This window comes from Callospermophilus lateralis, chromosome 15 (assembly GCF_048772815.1).
Source record: "Callospermophilus lateralis isolate mCalLat2 chromosome 15, mCalLat2.hap1, whole genome shotgun sequence".
Taxonomy (NCBI): Eukaryota; Metazoa; Chordata; class Mammalia; order Rodentia; family Sciuridae; genus Callospermophilus; species Callospermophilus lateralis.
The window spans coordinates 64,848,868-64,864,888 of record NC_135319.1 but is presented as its reverse complement, the minus strand read 5'-3'; the positions used below and the strand labels follow the sequence as shown (position 1 = coordinate 64,864,888).

The following is a 16,021-nucleotide window of genomic DNA, read 5'->3' as shown; positions in this document are numbered from 1 at the left end:
CCTAGAAGGCTGTGCATTATTGTTACTGCTGTGCTAATGTTTTACCTGCGTTTTCATTTAAACCTGGAAACACTCCAAGAGATATAAACAACTATTTCTCTCAGTTTACTGATAGCAAAACGAAACCAGGAGGGGTTCACACCAGGACATTGGTAATTACTGCTGGTCTCTCTTCTCCCCCTTCAGACCAACCTTGGGGCTATTAAGCAACTTTCTAAAACAGACCTTGTTCATTGCACTGCTTTCCACACTAACCACAGCATAGAGTTGTATCTCTTTTCTATGCACATTTCACAATCTGTCCCCAGTCAACTTCCAACTTCCTGATTTTTCTCTTCCTTCCCATACCCATGCTCCCACCTGGAATGTTGACCCCACCAGTCCTCTTATTCCCCAAACAAACTTTGAATGTTCTTTATTCCCAGAGCTCACTTGGAAAACTCCTACTTATCTTTCAATGCCCGTGTTAAATGCTGCCAGCTTTGGGTTTAACCTCCTAGGCTATTGATTACTTGCTCTTCTACCTCGTTTTGGACCATCCCTCCACCGTAGTATTGAGACTGCTACATCATAAGCATTGGTTATCATGTCTTATTCATCTCTGCCTGGTCCTAGCACAGAGGAGAGACTCCAGTAAATACATGTGGAGTCGATGGCTGAATGACTGCAGGAACAGAGTGAAACTGAGAAGCCCCCTCTTACCCTGGGAACCATGCCTACATCAGACATCCAGCTGATCCTATACTGCAGAACTAGTCCTTTATATCCTGGTCCTGAGATGAATCCAATGCCCTCTGGCCTGGCTGATTCCATGTCCACATTCCAAGTACTTTTACATACTTCCCACACTGTTTTCTCAGCTATTCTCACAGAGACCCAGAGAATGTTTAGTGATTTGCCCAAAGGAACGTGACTTGTAAGTGGCAGGGTTGGAATTCAAACCTAGGTCTTTCAACTCAATTTTAGGGTTTCTCCCTCAGCATGCCTTAACATCCACAAGAAGGACATCCTCAGTGCTCTCTGAACACCCATCCTGACCTAGTATGAGGCTCAGATGGGCAACTAGCAACTGAATCTGGGTGCTGGATTTCTCTGAGCAGAACGACCTAAAGGAACAGGGGGCCAAAAAGGAGGGAAGAGGGAATACCTTTCTAAAAAAGGCATCTGGAGCTGTTGGAGTCAGGGCGCCACCTGGTGGGCATAAACTTTCAGCCTCAGGAGTCAAATCCGGCTCCTTACAAGGAAGAACCCTGCAGTGGCTTTAGGGTGATATTTTTAGCCTTTCTAATCCTGAAAACATTCCAAGAGGCAGTGGAGCAGACTCTCTGGAAAAGCATAACCATGCAGAAGGATCTTGATTCCATCCAGCTTAACAAATCTGGTCTAAGCACCTGCTAGATGCAGACCCCTGGATGTGGAATGCAGGAACAAAGAGGACTGACTACGTCTGCCTGCAAGTGTTGGTACTTTGCTGGAAGCAGAGGGACTGTTGTGGACACAAAAATGACATAGATGAGGATTATAAGGAAAATACAAAATGGAATGAGAGGGAACTATAAGGGGAGGCCTGGGGACTCTTCAAGTATAAGGTCATTGGAGGTAAGACAGGTTGTGGGCAAGTACTTGTGGGAGATAGCATTGTTGAAAGTGGCAATCCCCATGGGTCTTGAGTTCCCTCTGTTAGTTCTGGGAATGCCAAGAATGCAAGGCCATGATTTCTGCTCAATCATTCCTTAGGGTTGTGTTTGCAACCTTGAGAGATGAGGGAGTGTCTTCCCCCCAAAGAGCAGGCTTGCTTACATCAGGAATGGTGATGTTGGAAGTCATGGGGGTTCCCCAAATTCAGTACTTCTCAGTCAAGTCCCAATGCATGTGTGATGTCCATCTGGGCCTCTCTATGTTGCCTTGTGAAGGCTGAGGACAAGGGGAAAAGACATAATTATGATGCTCTTGTTGTTTTGCCTCTGAGTCAGGAGTCTCATGTCTCTGAAATAGCACCAGACCAGCTTATTTGTCAGTGGGGTGAAATTGCAGACCATGACAAGTGTCCTAGGCAGAGGAAACCTTGCAAACAAAAGCAGAGCCCAGACTGCTCAAGGGACAAGATGTAGTATTGCTTAGTTTATTCTCTAAAGCCCTGGTGCAATGATTCTAATATGGCCAAAAAGGAAGGCAAGCAATTGACAGTAAGGAGGAGCGTGTTGCTAATCAGAGTGACATTCTGTTCTGTCTTTAGTCTCTGGGTTGCTGTAAAAAGTATTGCATTTATAGATTCAACACACATTTGCTTAATACTTATTATGTGTCAGGCCCCAGGCTGGTACTTGCCACAAATCAGCTAATAGTAGAGGCAAAATATGTACCAATAAAGCAGATGGGTACCGGCACCTGCAGAATCCTGCCTTGACTCTTAAAACTTAATTACCAGATAAACATTCCCTGGACAGGTGTTGAGGCACACCTGTAATCCCAGTGATTTGAGAGCTGAAGCAGGAGATTTGCGAGTTTGAGATCAATCTGGGCAATTTAGTGAGACCCTATCTCAAATAAAAATTTAAAATGGCTGGGGATGTAGCTCAATGGTAGAGCACCCTTGGGTTCCATGCCCAGTAGTAGGAAAAAAAAAAAAAAACATGTGATATGGAACTTTTTCCCAACATTGATTTTCTTTTTCTGCTGCCAAGAAATCTCCCTTGAATCTAGACAGATAGAGTGGAACATTGTTGCCATGATTCAAATAGATCAAGGGTCACAGAAGCCACTAGAGATTCAAGAGAACCTTGGCCCAAGTAGCCAAGAGCATGGCATTCAGGGACCAGAAGAAGCAGCAGAAATCTTCAGTGGAACTGCACTGCTTTGCCAGGCTCACCTCCCTATGGTGGCTTTCTCCCTCCCTGCACTGCTTGGCCCCTGTTGGAGAAGCAGTTCTAGATGGACAGGTTTATACTCTAAGGCCCAGCTGCCATGTCCCTCACTCCACTTCCCACCAAAGCTGGGCCTTTGGAAACCTTTTCCAGGAATTTAGCTAAACCTTTTCCTGGAAACTTTTTCCTGGAATTTAGTTCCCTAGAGGAACTAGTTTTGCTAAAGCAGCCAAAGCCAGTGCATAAGGCAAATCTGTGGGGAGTAGAAGTTCTGAACATAGGAAGCTAGTGTGAAAAGAACGATGTATTCATCAGTATTCTCTAGAGAAACCGAGCCAGAGGATGGAGGGAGAGGGAAGGGGAGAAGGAGGAAAAGATAGAGATCATAAGAAATCAGCTCACACAATTATGGAGACTGACAAGCCCCAAGATCTGCAGTGGGCAAGCTGGAGCCCCAGGAGAGCCAATAGTATATAGTTACTGTCCAAAGGTTGGCTGTCTCTAGACCCAGGAACCACCAAAGTTCCTTTGAGTCTGAAGATGGGAAAAACCCCTCATCCCAGCCTGAAGGCAGTCAGGCAGGAGAAGTCCCCCCTGCTCATAGGCAGAGCATCCCTTTTGATCTATCAGGACTTCAGCAGATTGTCTGAGACCCACCCACACTGGGGAGGGCCATTTGCTTAATTCAGGCTACCAATTCATATGTTCATCTCATCCAACAACGTCTGCCATCTTAGTCCATTTTTTTGTTGCTATAACAGAAGTCTTGAGAATGGGTAATTTATAAAGGAAGGAGATTTATTTTGGTTCACAGTTCTGGAGGCTGGGACGTCCAAGATTGAGTGACTACATCTGGTGAAGGCCTTTTCCTGCTTCAATTCATGGAAGAAAAACAGAAGTGGAGCAGATGCATGTGAAAGAGGTGCAACAAGGGGACACCCTTGCTTTATAACAACCCGCTCTCCCAGGAACTAATCTCGTATTTTGGATGAGAGCTCACTCCGTGGGACAGGCAGAAAACCCACTTAGCGACCAGATCACCAAGCAGAGGACATCTCTCAACACCACATCATGGTGCCCAGTGGTGATTACAACATCAGCTTCGAAGGAGAATGATCATATTCAAATCACAGCACCAAGGATAATGTTAGGCCAAATACCTGGGCACCTGTGGCTTGGTCAAACTGACACCAGATGTAGTGATGCCTGCCTGTAATCCAGGGACTCTGAGACAGGAGGATTGCAAGTTTGAAGTCAGCCTCTGTGACTTAGTCTCAAAAAAATACAGAGTGGCACATGCCTGTAATCCCAGCGGATCGGGAGGCTAAGATAGGAGGATCGTGAGTTGAAAGCCAGTCTCAGCAATGGTGAGGCGCTAAGCAATTCAGTGAGACCCTGTCTCTAAATAAAATGCAAAATAGGGCTGGGGATGTGGCTCAGTGGTTGACTGCCCCTGTGTTCAATCCCCAGAACGTGAAAAAAAAAAAAAAAATATATATATATATATATATACACACATACACACACACCACACACACACACACACACACACACACACACACACATAAAGGGCTAGGAATGTAACTCAGTGGTATAGCACCCCTGGGTTTGATCCTCAGTATTATACACACACATACACACATGCACAAACACAAATACATTAACTTTCACAGACAAAGAGTTGGACGACAGACAGTTACCCATGATTTACTGTAGGTCACTGAGCTGGACTTCATTTCTGTGAGCACAGGGTAGCTTTACCTATCCTCTCTGGCTACTTTTGTACTTGAGCAAACTTACACATTACTATACCTTACGACGATCCTGTGGGTAAGCAAGTAGGCCTGAATCCTAGCTCTGAATCTCAAAGCTCTTTGGCTTTCCTCACATCAAGATGTTAGGTCTTTGTACCCTTCCAGTGAATCTGGGCGGGCTTATGACTCAGTTTTAACCAGTGGGACAGCAGGAGCAACACTGAGGACTTCCAACCTATGTCAAAAAGGCAAGGCAGTTGCCTTGTTTGCAATTTAGCAAGACCTTGTCTCAAAATAAAAAAACAAAAACATGTTAGCTCTGAACCATCATGGAAGAAGTCTCACTACCCTGAGGCCACCATGGTCCAGGTCACACCAAGAAGCCACTGATGGGACGCACCAGGATGTGGCTGCCCAGGGACTTTGAACATGTCGGGGATCACCCTCAGCAGACTCGCCCAGAAGAGAAAAGCTTGGAGGAGGGACCATCCCTTTTGCTTGTGGTTGTCCCAAGTAAGAACCTAGACAACACGATGAACCTGATGAATTGGGAATGCGCCATCCAGGAAAGAAGGGGACTCATGGGAAGGAGGCTTGTTCAAGCTGTGGATGCTCTTCAAAGATGATCATCCATCCTCACCACAGAAATGTAAATTTGAGCCACCACAATTTCACCTGAATGTGTGTCCTTCTGGTACGGTGTGTCTGTCCATCCTGGAAGAGGACAAGGACTGGAGGCCAGCCAGCACGATCAAGCAGATCGTATTAGGAATACAGGAACCTCTAAATGAACCAAATATGCAAGACCCCACTCAAGCAGAGGCCTACATGATTTACTGTGTAAAAACAGAGTGGAATATGAGAAAAGTGTTCAAGCAAGAAGTTTGCACCTTTGTAGACAGCAACCCTGTGGCACTGCAAAAGTGGCACACAGAAGTGACAAAGCATAGATTTATTGGAGGAGAAAATACTCTATAAAGCAGAGGAGAGAAGACAGGGACAGAAAGGGAAAGAGGGAGGGAGTGGGGGATGGGGGAGGGAGAGAATGTCGGGGGATTCTTGTCTTATACATTGAGCTATGTGTGAGGTGTTCCCCTCCTTGTACAGACCAGATTGAAGACTCTGCATCATTTATTCCATTGGCCACTTTATGGTACCTCCTTAAAATACCAAACCTGTGGCAGGAGTTGTCTTAAACTATAAGCCCTCAGTGGTGGGAGTTGTTATGGTAATGGGACTTACCAGTAAACAGGGACATGATGACTCAACTCCCATCTGGTACCTTTTTCTGTACCTTCCACCATCTTGACATCCTAAACTCCTACCTAACAAAACCTTCAGGACTCAAGATTATTTGGGCAGTTATAAAAAGTTTTGCTAGTATGTTATTGGGTATAATAGAAAGCAGAAGTGGTTATGGTGGTATATACCTATAATGCCAGCCACTCTGGAGGTGGAAGCAGGACGAGTATAAGATTGTGGTCAGTTTGGGCACCTTAGCAAGACCCTGTCTAAAAATAAAATTTTATTTATTTATTTATTTATTTATTTATTTATTATTATTAATTTATTTTAGTACCAGGAATTTAACCCAGCAGTGCTTAACTGCTGAGACACATCCCCAGCACATTTTTAAAATTTTTTATTTTGAGACAAGTTCTTGCTAAGTTATTCAGGGATTCGCTAAGTTGCTGAGGCTGGCTTTAAACTTGTAATCCTCTTCCCTCAGCCTCCCAAGCCTCTAGGATTACAGGCATATACCACTGTGCCTGGCAAAATAAAAATTTTAAAAGGGCTGGGGGTGGCCATCTGTTCAGTAAAGCTTTTTGCATGAACTTTCTATGAATTTTTTCTGTTTTGTATTTTAGAAATGTCAGTTGCTGCATTCCTGAACTTTTAATTTGCACTATAGGCTTAGAGACTATCAGTTCCCTTTGAACAGATAAAATTTATAGAAGGTTCATGCAAAAAGCTTTACTAAACAGATGGCCACAGAACTAGAACATTTGATGATTTTACTGGCAATGTCAATGGGACTCCCGATGTTTCTGGACCCAACTTGAACTCTCATCTTAGGCTTTGTATTTTGCTTTCCCAGTTTCACTAATGACACACACATGCCATAAAATTAAAAATTCAGAACTTCACATTAGAAAAGTATTCTGAAATGAAAGGCAAGAAAAGCACTTGAATATCTTACAAGTATAGTAGCATGCTGCCAGGGTTCTTACTAAACAAACAGAGGTAGTACTATTGTACGTTTGGCCAGTAACTTTTAGGAAGAGTGTCTTTTGGAAACAAAGCAGTAGTCTGTCCCATTAGTTTGATTTACTTTTTCATTTCAATATGTAACTGAAAAGCAAAGCATGGAATTATAGGTATATTGATCTAAGGGCCAGGGTAAGTGGTGGAAAAAGATAAAATAAAAAACCTGCTCAAGATAGAAAAAAGGGGGGGCTAGGGGTGTAGCTCAATGCTTGTCTAGTGTAGGTGAGGCCCTGGGTTCAATCCCCAGTAGCAAGCAAATAAAAACAAACAAACAAACAAAAGAAGTAGAGTCACTTCTACTTCTACCCTTGATTTTCAGATCTACTGGGGGAATAGTACCAAATAAAGACACAAAGTATATACTCCCATTTTTTTTTTTTTTTTTTTTTTTTTTTTTTTTGCAGTACAGGGGTGTTCTACCACTGAACTACACACACACACACACATTTATTTATTTTGAGATGATCTTATTAAGTTGCACAGGCTGGCCTTGAACTTGCAATTCACTTGTTTCAGCCTCCGGAATCACTGGGATGACAGGTCTGTGCCACTGTGTCCAGCATATACTGCATCTATAAGAAAGGACCTCATCCTTTCAGGGTCTTGTCTCTCAAACAGCACTGCAACTGAGTCTTCAGTAAGCCATTCCACCTTTCAGTTAGTTTAGCTACTTTTAGGTGATGGATATTAATTGCATGACTGTGAGCCCATTGCTGTGAAATGAGTTCTTTGACCAGAAGTAATGCTATTAGCAACCCCGTGAAGCTGGCTAAACACTGTGTGAGCCCATGAATGGTGGTCCTAGCAGAAGTATTACCAGAAAGGAAAGCAAGTCCAATTTCAGATCATGTGCCTACCACAAGAAGGATAGATCTGTGCCTCATGGAAAAGAGGTGCAATGAAATAAATTTACCACAGATGGCTTTCTGGTCTCCTTGGTGAATAATGCCAAATAGAATCTTGTGTGGATCTCTGCTTTTGGCAGATTAGGTGTACTCAATCTGCCACTCAGTAGTGTGTGGGAAGCCAACCCTGAGCTATTTAGCATCTTCACTCAACCTTGAGACAAGGCTTGGCATTCCAAGTTATTTTGTGGCTCCTCCCACTTAACGGATTATGCAATGCCCATGACCTCAGTCTTCGCTAGGCTAGGGAGATTGCTCTTGTAGCTCCAGAATTGGGAGTAACCCATTGGGCCTGGACAGCCCACCTCCTACCTTATTTGGCAAAAGAACATTATGTAGAAAACCTTTGATATTTCCCCCATATAAATAAACACAACTTGGGCTCTCACTCTCTCTTCCCAGTATGGAAGGATTGTGAATGAAAAAAAGAAAAAAAGAAAAAAAAAAAGAAAGCAATGAGAAGTTACTTAACATTTTCAAGCAGGTTCTCTACATAATATTTATTTTTACTCATTTAAGAATATTGGACCGGGTACACAGTGGCACACGCCCGTAATCCCAGTGGCTTGGGAGGCTGAGGCAGGACGATCAGCAATGCCAAGGGGCTAAACAACTCAGTGAAACCCCTAAGGTCAAAGAGCCGTCCTACCCCCCACTTTCTGAAATTACTTTCTGTGTTAGTGTGGTTTTTTCACCACCTTCTTTTCTTAGCTTTATTTTGTAGCCAGCTCACTCCACAGAGAGGAAACCCAAATTCCATCACCTGCACAGGACGTGGGCAAGAGTAGTGGTCAGTTTTAGTGAGGAAAATTCCAAATAGTTAAACCCATGTGTAGCCTCCATGTCTGCCATGATAAGTCACTTTGTTCACAGGCTCATTGAACAAGATCTTGGGAGGATAGAGAAAGAGGCTGACTGTTAATGCCATCAGTTCTTCTGCCTTCTTTCATATATAGATCTTTACCATCTTGACATTCCATAAAACATCATACTGGTCTATTACGTTGACAGTATTAGGCTAAGTTGGTCTGATAATCAGGAAATAGCAAGTACTTTAGATGCCTTAGTAAAACTTACATAATCTGGAGAGTAGGAGATAAGCCCTACAGAAATTGAGAGACTGTGGGTTGGGGATACAGCTCAGTTGATAGAGTGCTTGCCTCACAGGCACAAGGCCCTGGGTTCAATCTCCAGCACCATCAAAAAACGTTGAGGGACTGGATGCTTTAGTGAAGTTCTGGAGCATTCAATTAACTTGAACCATATTCAGATAGGCCTTCAATGGTGAAAGAGACCTACATCTCATGCTCTGCCAAGACTGTCAGTTTTTAATCAGTTCCAAATTAAGACAAGACTCTGCAATAAGTTCAGACTGCAGTATAAGCCATTGTTCAACTGAAGCCTAATGATCCAGCAGATCCAAAGATACTTAGTGTTTATGGCAAGTAGGGATTGCTTACCTACAAGCCACACCCTCCTTCAATTAGAACCAAGTTTGTTCAGGTATAAGATACAATGTGCTCAGAAAAGAAGAATCATGATTGGTTCAGATAATCATGGCACTTTGACTCCCCTGATCTCATTTCAGCCAATGAAATGTGAAGATAAAATTGATGGGCAGCCTTGGGAAAAAATGTCCTTATTGCTTAAAACTGACTCATGGACCCTTTTAATAGAATGAGAATACAAATCACAGACTAGGAGATAAGATTTGCAAAAAATAAAACACTGTTATCCAAAATATATAAAGAACACTTACCAGGCATGGTGGTGCCTGTAATCCCAGCAGCTCCAGAAGCTGAAGCAGGAGAATCACAAGTTCAAAGCTAGCCTCAGCAACTTAACAAGGCCCTCAAAATAAAAAAATAAAAAGGGATGGGGATGCTGCTCAGTGGTTAAGTGCCCTAGGTCCAATCCCTGGTACAGAAAAAAAGAAAAAGAAACTCAACAATAAGTAAATAAGAAACCCAATTAATAAACCAAAGATACACATATAGCAAATAAAGGATATAAAAAGATGCTCAATATTTAATGTCATCAGAGAATTACAAATTAAAGCAATGATGTGATACCACTGTTCACTCACTAGGATGGGAAAAATCCAAAACATTCACAACACCAAATTGCAAGGATACAGAGCAACAGGAACTCTAATTCATAGCTGGTAGGGAAGCAAAGTTGTACAGTCACTTCAGAAGACAGTTTTGCATTTTTCTTATAAAATAAACATACTGTTACTATACAATGATTCAATAACTGTGCTCCATCATATAGTTACCCAAATGAGTTGAAAACTTATGACCACAAAAACTCCTCACAAATGATGTTTAGAGCAACTTTTTGCTTTTTTCATACTAAAACTTGTCCTTGATTGACCTTGGCTGGATAAATGGGTAAATAAATTGGTATACCCATGCAATATTATTCAGTGCTAAAAGGAAATTAGCTATCAAATCACAACAAGACATGGAAGAATTCTAAATGCATATTACTTAGTGAAAACATAGCCAACTGAAAAGGCTGTTTTGTATGATTCCAAATGACACTCTGGAAAAAGCATATGCTATTAGCCAGCTTTTCATTGTGTGACAAAATATCTAATAAAGTCAACTCAGAGGAGAAAATACTTATTTTGGCTCATGGTTTCAGTCTATGATAACTTGGATCCATTATCTCTGGGCCTGTGGTGAGGCAGATTATCACGGTGTGCAGCGCGTGGTGGAGCAAAGCTGCTCATCTCATGACAGCCCCAGTGACCAACTTCCTCAAAACATGCTGTACCTCCTAAAGTTTCTACTACCCACCCAATAATCCACAAAGTTATGAATCCACCAACAGATTGATGCGTTGATGAAATCAGAACCCTCAAAATCCAACAACCTCCCAAAGGACCCCTCTGAGATCCACATCTCTCTGTACTGGGATCCACATCCTCCAACAGATGAGTTTTTGGGAGATGTTTCAGATGCAAACCATAATAAGGCAAAACTATAGCAAAAGTAAAATAATTCATGGGTTGCCAGGGGTTAGGAGGGAAGGAGATGAATAAGCACATCAGAGGATTTTAGAGCAGTGAAATAATTCTGTATAAATATATATGTATAATTCTTTATAAATATAATATATATATATATATATATATATATATATATATATATATATATATATAGTAAAATGGTAGAGGGCTGGGGTTGTGGCTCAGTTATGGAGCGCTTGCCTAGCATGTGTGAGGCACTGGGTTCTATTCTCAGTACCACGTAAAAATAAATAAATAAATAAAGGTATGTGTCCATCTACAACTAAAAAAATTTTTTTAAATATTTAAAATTTAAAAACTATAATGCTAGATACATATCACTAGACATTTGTCAAAACTCACACATTGTACAACACCAAGAGCAAACTCTATAAACTAAGGAATTTAGTTAATAATGATGTGCCAATGTAGATTAATTGATGGCAACAAATGTACATGCTATAGTTTGGATTTGAAATGCCTTCCAAAAGGCCCATATGCTAATGGCTTGGTCCCCAGCCTATGATGCTACGAAGGAGGTGGTGGAACCTTTAGGAGGTAGGGCCTAATGAAAGAAATTTAGGTCACTGGGGGCATGCCTTTGATGGGGATACTGAGATCCTAGCCCCTTTTTATCCCCCTTACAATTTCAGAGGTTCAGTACAAAATTGGTCAACCTCAAAGTTCTGGGCCAGAGATGAGGCAGAACATCATGGCAAAAGGGCATGGTGAGGAAAGCTGCTCAGTTAATACCATCCCAGGAATCAAAGAGAGACAGAGACAGAGAGAAAAAGAGAGCTCTGCTCACCAGAGACAAAATACAAATCCCAAAGGCATGGCGCCAGTACCTACTTCCTCTAGCTAGACCTGGCTGGCCTATAGTTGCCATTCAGTAAATCCATTCAAGCAGATTAATCCACTGATTAGGTTACAGCTCTCATAATCTGATTATTTCATCATTGAACATTTTTGCAGTCTCATGTATAAAGTTTTAGGGGAACACTACATATCCAGATCATAACATTCTGTCCCTGGTCCCCAAAATCTCATGCCCGCCTCAGTACAAAATACATTTAGTCCATTTTCAAGGTCCCCACAAACTTAACAGTTCCAGCATTCCCAAAAGTCCAAGTCCAAAATTTCATCTGAGTCTCAAGGCAAACTTTTAGCTATGACCTCTATAAAGATCAAAAGCAAGCCAGGCATAGTAGCACACACCTGTAATCCCAGCGGCTCCGGAGGCTGAAGCAGGAAGATCAGAGTTCAAAGCCAGCCTCAGCAATGGCAAGGCACTAAGCAACTTAGTGAGACCCTGTCTCTCTAAATAAAATACAAAACAAGGCTTGGGAGGTGGCTCGGTGGCTGAATGCCCCTGGGTTCCCTGGTACAAAAAAAAAAAAAAAAAAAGAAAAGAAAAGAAAAAGGAAAACAAGTTACAGTGCCAGGCACGGTGGTATGTGCCGGTAATCCCAGCAGCTTGGGAGGCTGACACAGGAAGTTTATGAGTTCAAAGCCAGCCTCAGCAAAATAGAGGCGCTAAGCAACTCAGTGAGACCCTGTCTCTAAATAAAATACCAAAAGGGTTGGGGATGTGGCTCAGTGGTTGAGTGCCCCTGGGTTCAATTCCTGGTACCAAAACAAACAAACAAACAAAACTACTTACTTATATGCGATATATGATGGCACAAAGTAAACATTTCTATTCCAAAAGGGAGCAACAGGAGCATGGCTAGAAGGGATTGGACCAAAGCAAAACTAAAATCCAGCAGGGCAAAAAGTTCTCTCCAAAGGGCTCATTTAGCTCTGCCCCTATGACCTTCCTAGTTACAGCCAACATGACCTCTCTTAATCTCAGGGTTCTCCATGCAGCTTTGGCTTTCCTCTCACATCTCCATCTATTTCCCTCTTAGGGACTGCATGCAGGGATTCTGATCCTGCCACACTTTGCCTGGTCTCCCAGACCTTCCTTTGAAATCTTGAAGCCTCCATAACTCCCTAACTCCAGCATCCTGCATTCCTGCAGAACTAGCATCATGTGGATGACACCAAGCTCTGCTACCATTGCAATTAGTAGCCAGGTTTCCTGGGACCATGGCTGCAGTGGCCTCTGAGTGCTTGGGTGGCTGAAACAAACTTCCCAGACCCCCTGGGCAAGCAGGTGCCCCCATGGTCTCTTCTCAAAGGAATTTTAATTTTTGCTAATTTCTGACATACACTTAAGCCAGTTTTCTTAATGTTTCTGTATAAAGTGCTTACATTTCTGAATTTGCTGTAATCTTTTCAACAATCACAGTTTCCTTGACCCGGATTTACATGCACTTTTCTAGACAGATTGCAAGTTTTTCAAATCTTTCTGTTCTGCTTTCTGCTTCTAATGATCACAGTAAACTTGACTAAAAACTACCAGCAATATCCATACTACTGCCTGAATGCTGTGCTGCCTTGAAATTTTATCAAATTAATTAGTCCATCAACTTTAAATTCAACCTCCAAAAGTCTCAGGACATGAGTAAAAAGTAAGACAACTTCTTTGCCAGAATGTAACACAAATGGCCTCTAGTCCAATTTACAGTCGAGTTCTCCTTCCCCTCTCAAACCTCATGAGCCCATTATACTCTCTCTGCTCTCCTATCAGCATTCTGGTCTTCTGATCTCCTACCAGAATCGCCCACTAAGCTCAGCTTACAACATTCTAAGACTTCTCCAGCCTGCATTTCCAAATTTTTCCAAACTCCTCCCACAAACCAGTTCCAAATATTTCCAAACCACTTGATCAAATTAGTCACAGCAATGACCCCATTTCTTGGTTTCAATTTCTGTTTTAGTCACCTTTGTCATCATGATCAATATACCCAACAAGAACAACTCAGAGGAGGAAGAGCTTATTTTGGCTCAGTTTCAGAGGTTCAGTCCATGATCAGCCAATTCCCTAGCTCTGGGACCAAAGTGAGACAGACCATCATGGCAGAAGGGCATGGCGGAAGAAAGCTGCTCAGTTCATGACATCCAGGAAGGAGAGAGAGTGAGAGAGAGAGAGAGAGAGAGAAAGAGCACTCTGCTCACCAGAGACAAAATATAAATTCCAAAGGCACATCTCCACTAGCTACTTCCTCCAGCCATACCTGGCTGGCCTACAGTTACTACTCAGGAAATCCACTCAAGTGGATTAATCCACTGTATAGGTTAGATTACAGCTCTCATAATCTAACCATTCTTGCATTGTCTCACACATGAGACACCACACATTCAAACCATAACAATGGGGCTGGGGATGTGGCTCAAGCGGTAGCACGCTCGCCTGGCATGCGTGCGGCCCAGGTTCGATCCTCAGCACCACATACAAACAAAGATGTTGTGTCCGCCGAAAACTAAAAAAATAAATATTAAAAAAAAAAAAAACATAACAATGGGTATATTATGGGAACTCACTATACTTTTTGCTTAATTTTATTGTGTTCTAAAAAAATACTCTATTAAAAAGAAAAAGTTACCCAGGCTTGGTAGCATATCTGTAATCTCAGCAATTTGGGAAACTAAGGCTGGAGGATCATGAGTTCAAGGTCAGCCTGAGCAACACAGTGAGACCCTGTCTATAAATAAATAGGTAAAATGTAAAAACCGGGCTGGGGATGTGGCTCAAGTGGTAGCGCGCTCGCCTGCCATGCGTGCGGCCCGGGTTCGATCCTCAGCACCACATACAAACAAAGATGTTGTGTCCGCCAAATACTAAAAAATAAAAAAAAATGTAAAAACCCTGATGTATGGAAAGACATACACTGGTTGAATTTTGTTTATAAAACTGCTACAACCAGGGTGGGGCCATTAGGAGAAATATTGCCAGTGTGCTGAGAATCCCCCTGCCTCTGGACCTCTTGTGAGAAAACAAGCTCTTGCTTGACTAAGCCAATTCAGTTGGTATAACACCTTCTACTTACCTCCTGATCCATTCTCCACGTTTTCCACTCTGTTCTTGCCCTGGAGGGTGATCGGTTTCAACATCAGGGGGTTTCCCTCCTCTCTGGCTTTCAACTGGATCTGACCAAGAAAAACCACCCACAAGAAATGGGAGGGAGAGAAATGAATTAGGAACTGTTTCCTGCCAGGCTCTTGACTGAGGATTCTGGGACTTCTGTCCAACAGTCAAAGGTATCCTAACAATATATATATGTTCTCTAACTTCTAGGTGGCAATTTGCTTATTATTAATTTATTTTCCCCAGATTTATTGAAGCCTAACTAATAAAACTTATGTTAATATTTAAGGTCTATAACATGGTGTTGTTTTGATACTTCATAAATTGTTATGGTTTGCATGTTCTCCCCAAACTTCATATGCTGGGAACTTCATCCCCAAGGCAACAGTGTTAAGAGATGAAGTCTAATGAGGTGGTTAGGCCATGAGGGCTCTGCCTTCACAGATGCTATCCTGTCCATGTCACTGGAGAGGATTGGTTATCCAGTTATCAGGAGGGTGCATTCAGCCCCCTCTTGCCACCTGTCCCCTCCACATGAGAAGAAGGCCGTCTAGGGGCTGGGGATGTGGCTCAAGCGGTAATGCGCTGGCCTGGTTTGTGTGCGGCCTGGGTTCGATCCTCAGTACCACATACAAAGATGTTGTGTTTGCTGAAAACTAAAAAATAAATATTAAAAAAAAAATTCTCTCTTTCTCTCTCTCTGAAAAAAAAAAAAAAAAAAGAAGTAGAAGAAGGCCGTCTATAAGCCTTCTGGTAAGAGCCCTTACCAGAAATGGAATTGGCTGCCCTTTTCTTTCCTTTTCTTTTTGGCAGTCCTGGGGATTGAACTCAGACCATGTTCATATTAGGCAAGTGTTCTGACACTGAGCTACATCCCCAGCCCTTTTAATTTTCTTTTTTTTTTGAGACAGGGTCTTTCTAAATTGCTGGGGCGGGTCTCATTAAATTGCTGATACCAGCCTTAAACTTGCAATCCTCCTGCCTCAGCCTCTAGGGGTGCATGCATGTGCCACCTGACCCACTTTCCCTGGCATCTTGATCTTGGATTTTCCAGCCTACAGAACTGTGAGAAAATAAATTTCTCTCATCCGGGCTGCTTGGTCTTTGACATTTTGTTATAGCAGCCCAAGCATATTAATACAATATCACCTTTCATTCTAATCTATATGAATGGTGTTTTGGGTACTGGGGATTGAACCCAGGAGTGATCTACCCCTGAGCTACAGCCCCAGCTCTTTTAT

At 42.4% G+C, this 16,021-nt stretch overlaps 1 pseudogene; it reads left to right on the top strand.

The window, feature by feature from the left end:
- Window positions 1–5,047: 5,047 nt before the first annotated feature.
- Window positions 5,048–5,568, top strand: LOC143381073 (SUMO-conjugating enzyme UBC9-B pseudogene; annotated as a pseudogene).
- The last annotated feature ends 10,453 nt before the right edge of the window (window positions 5,569–16,021 follow it).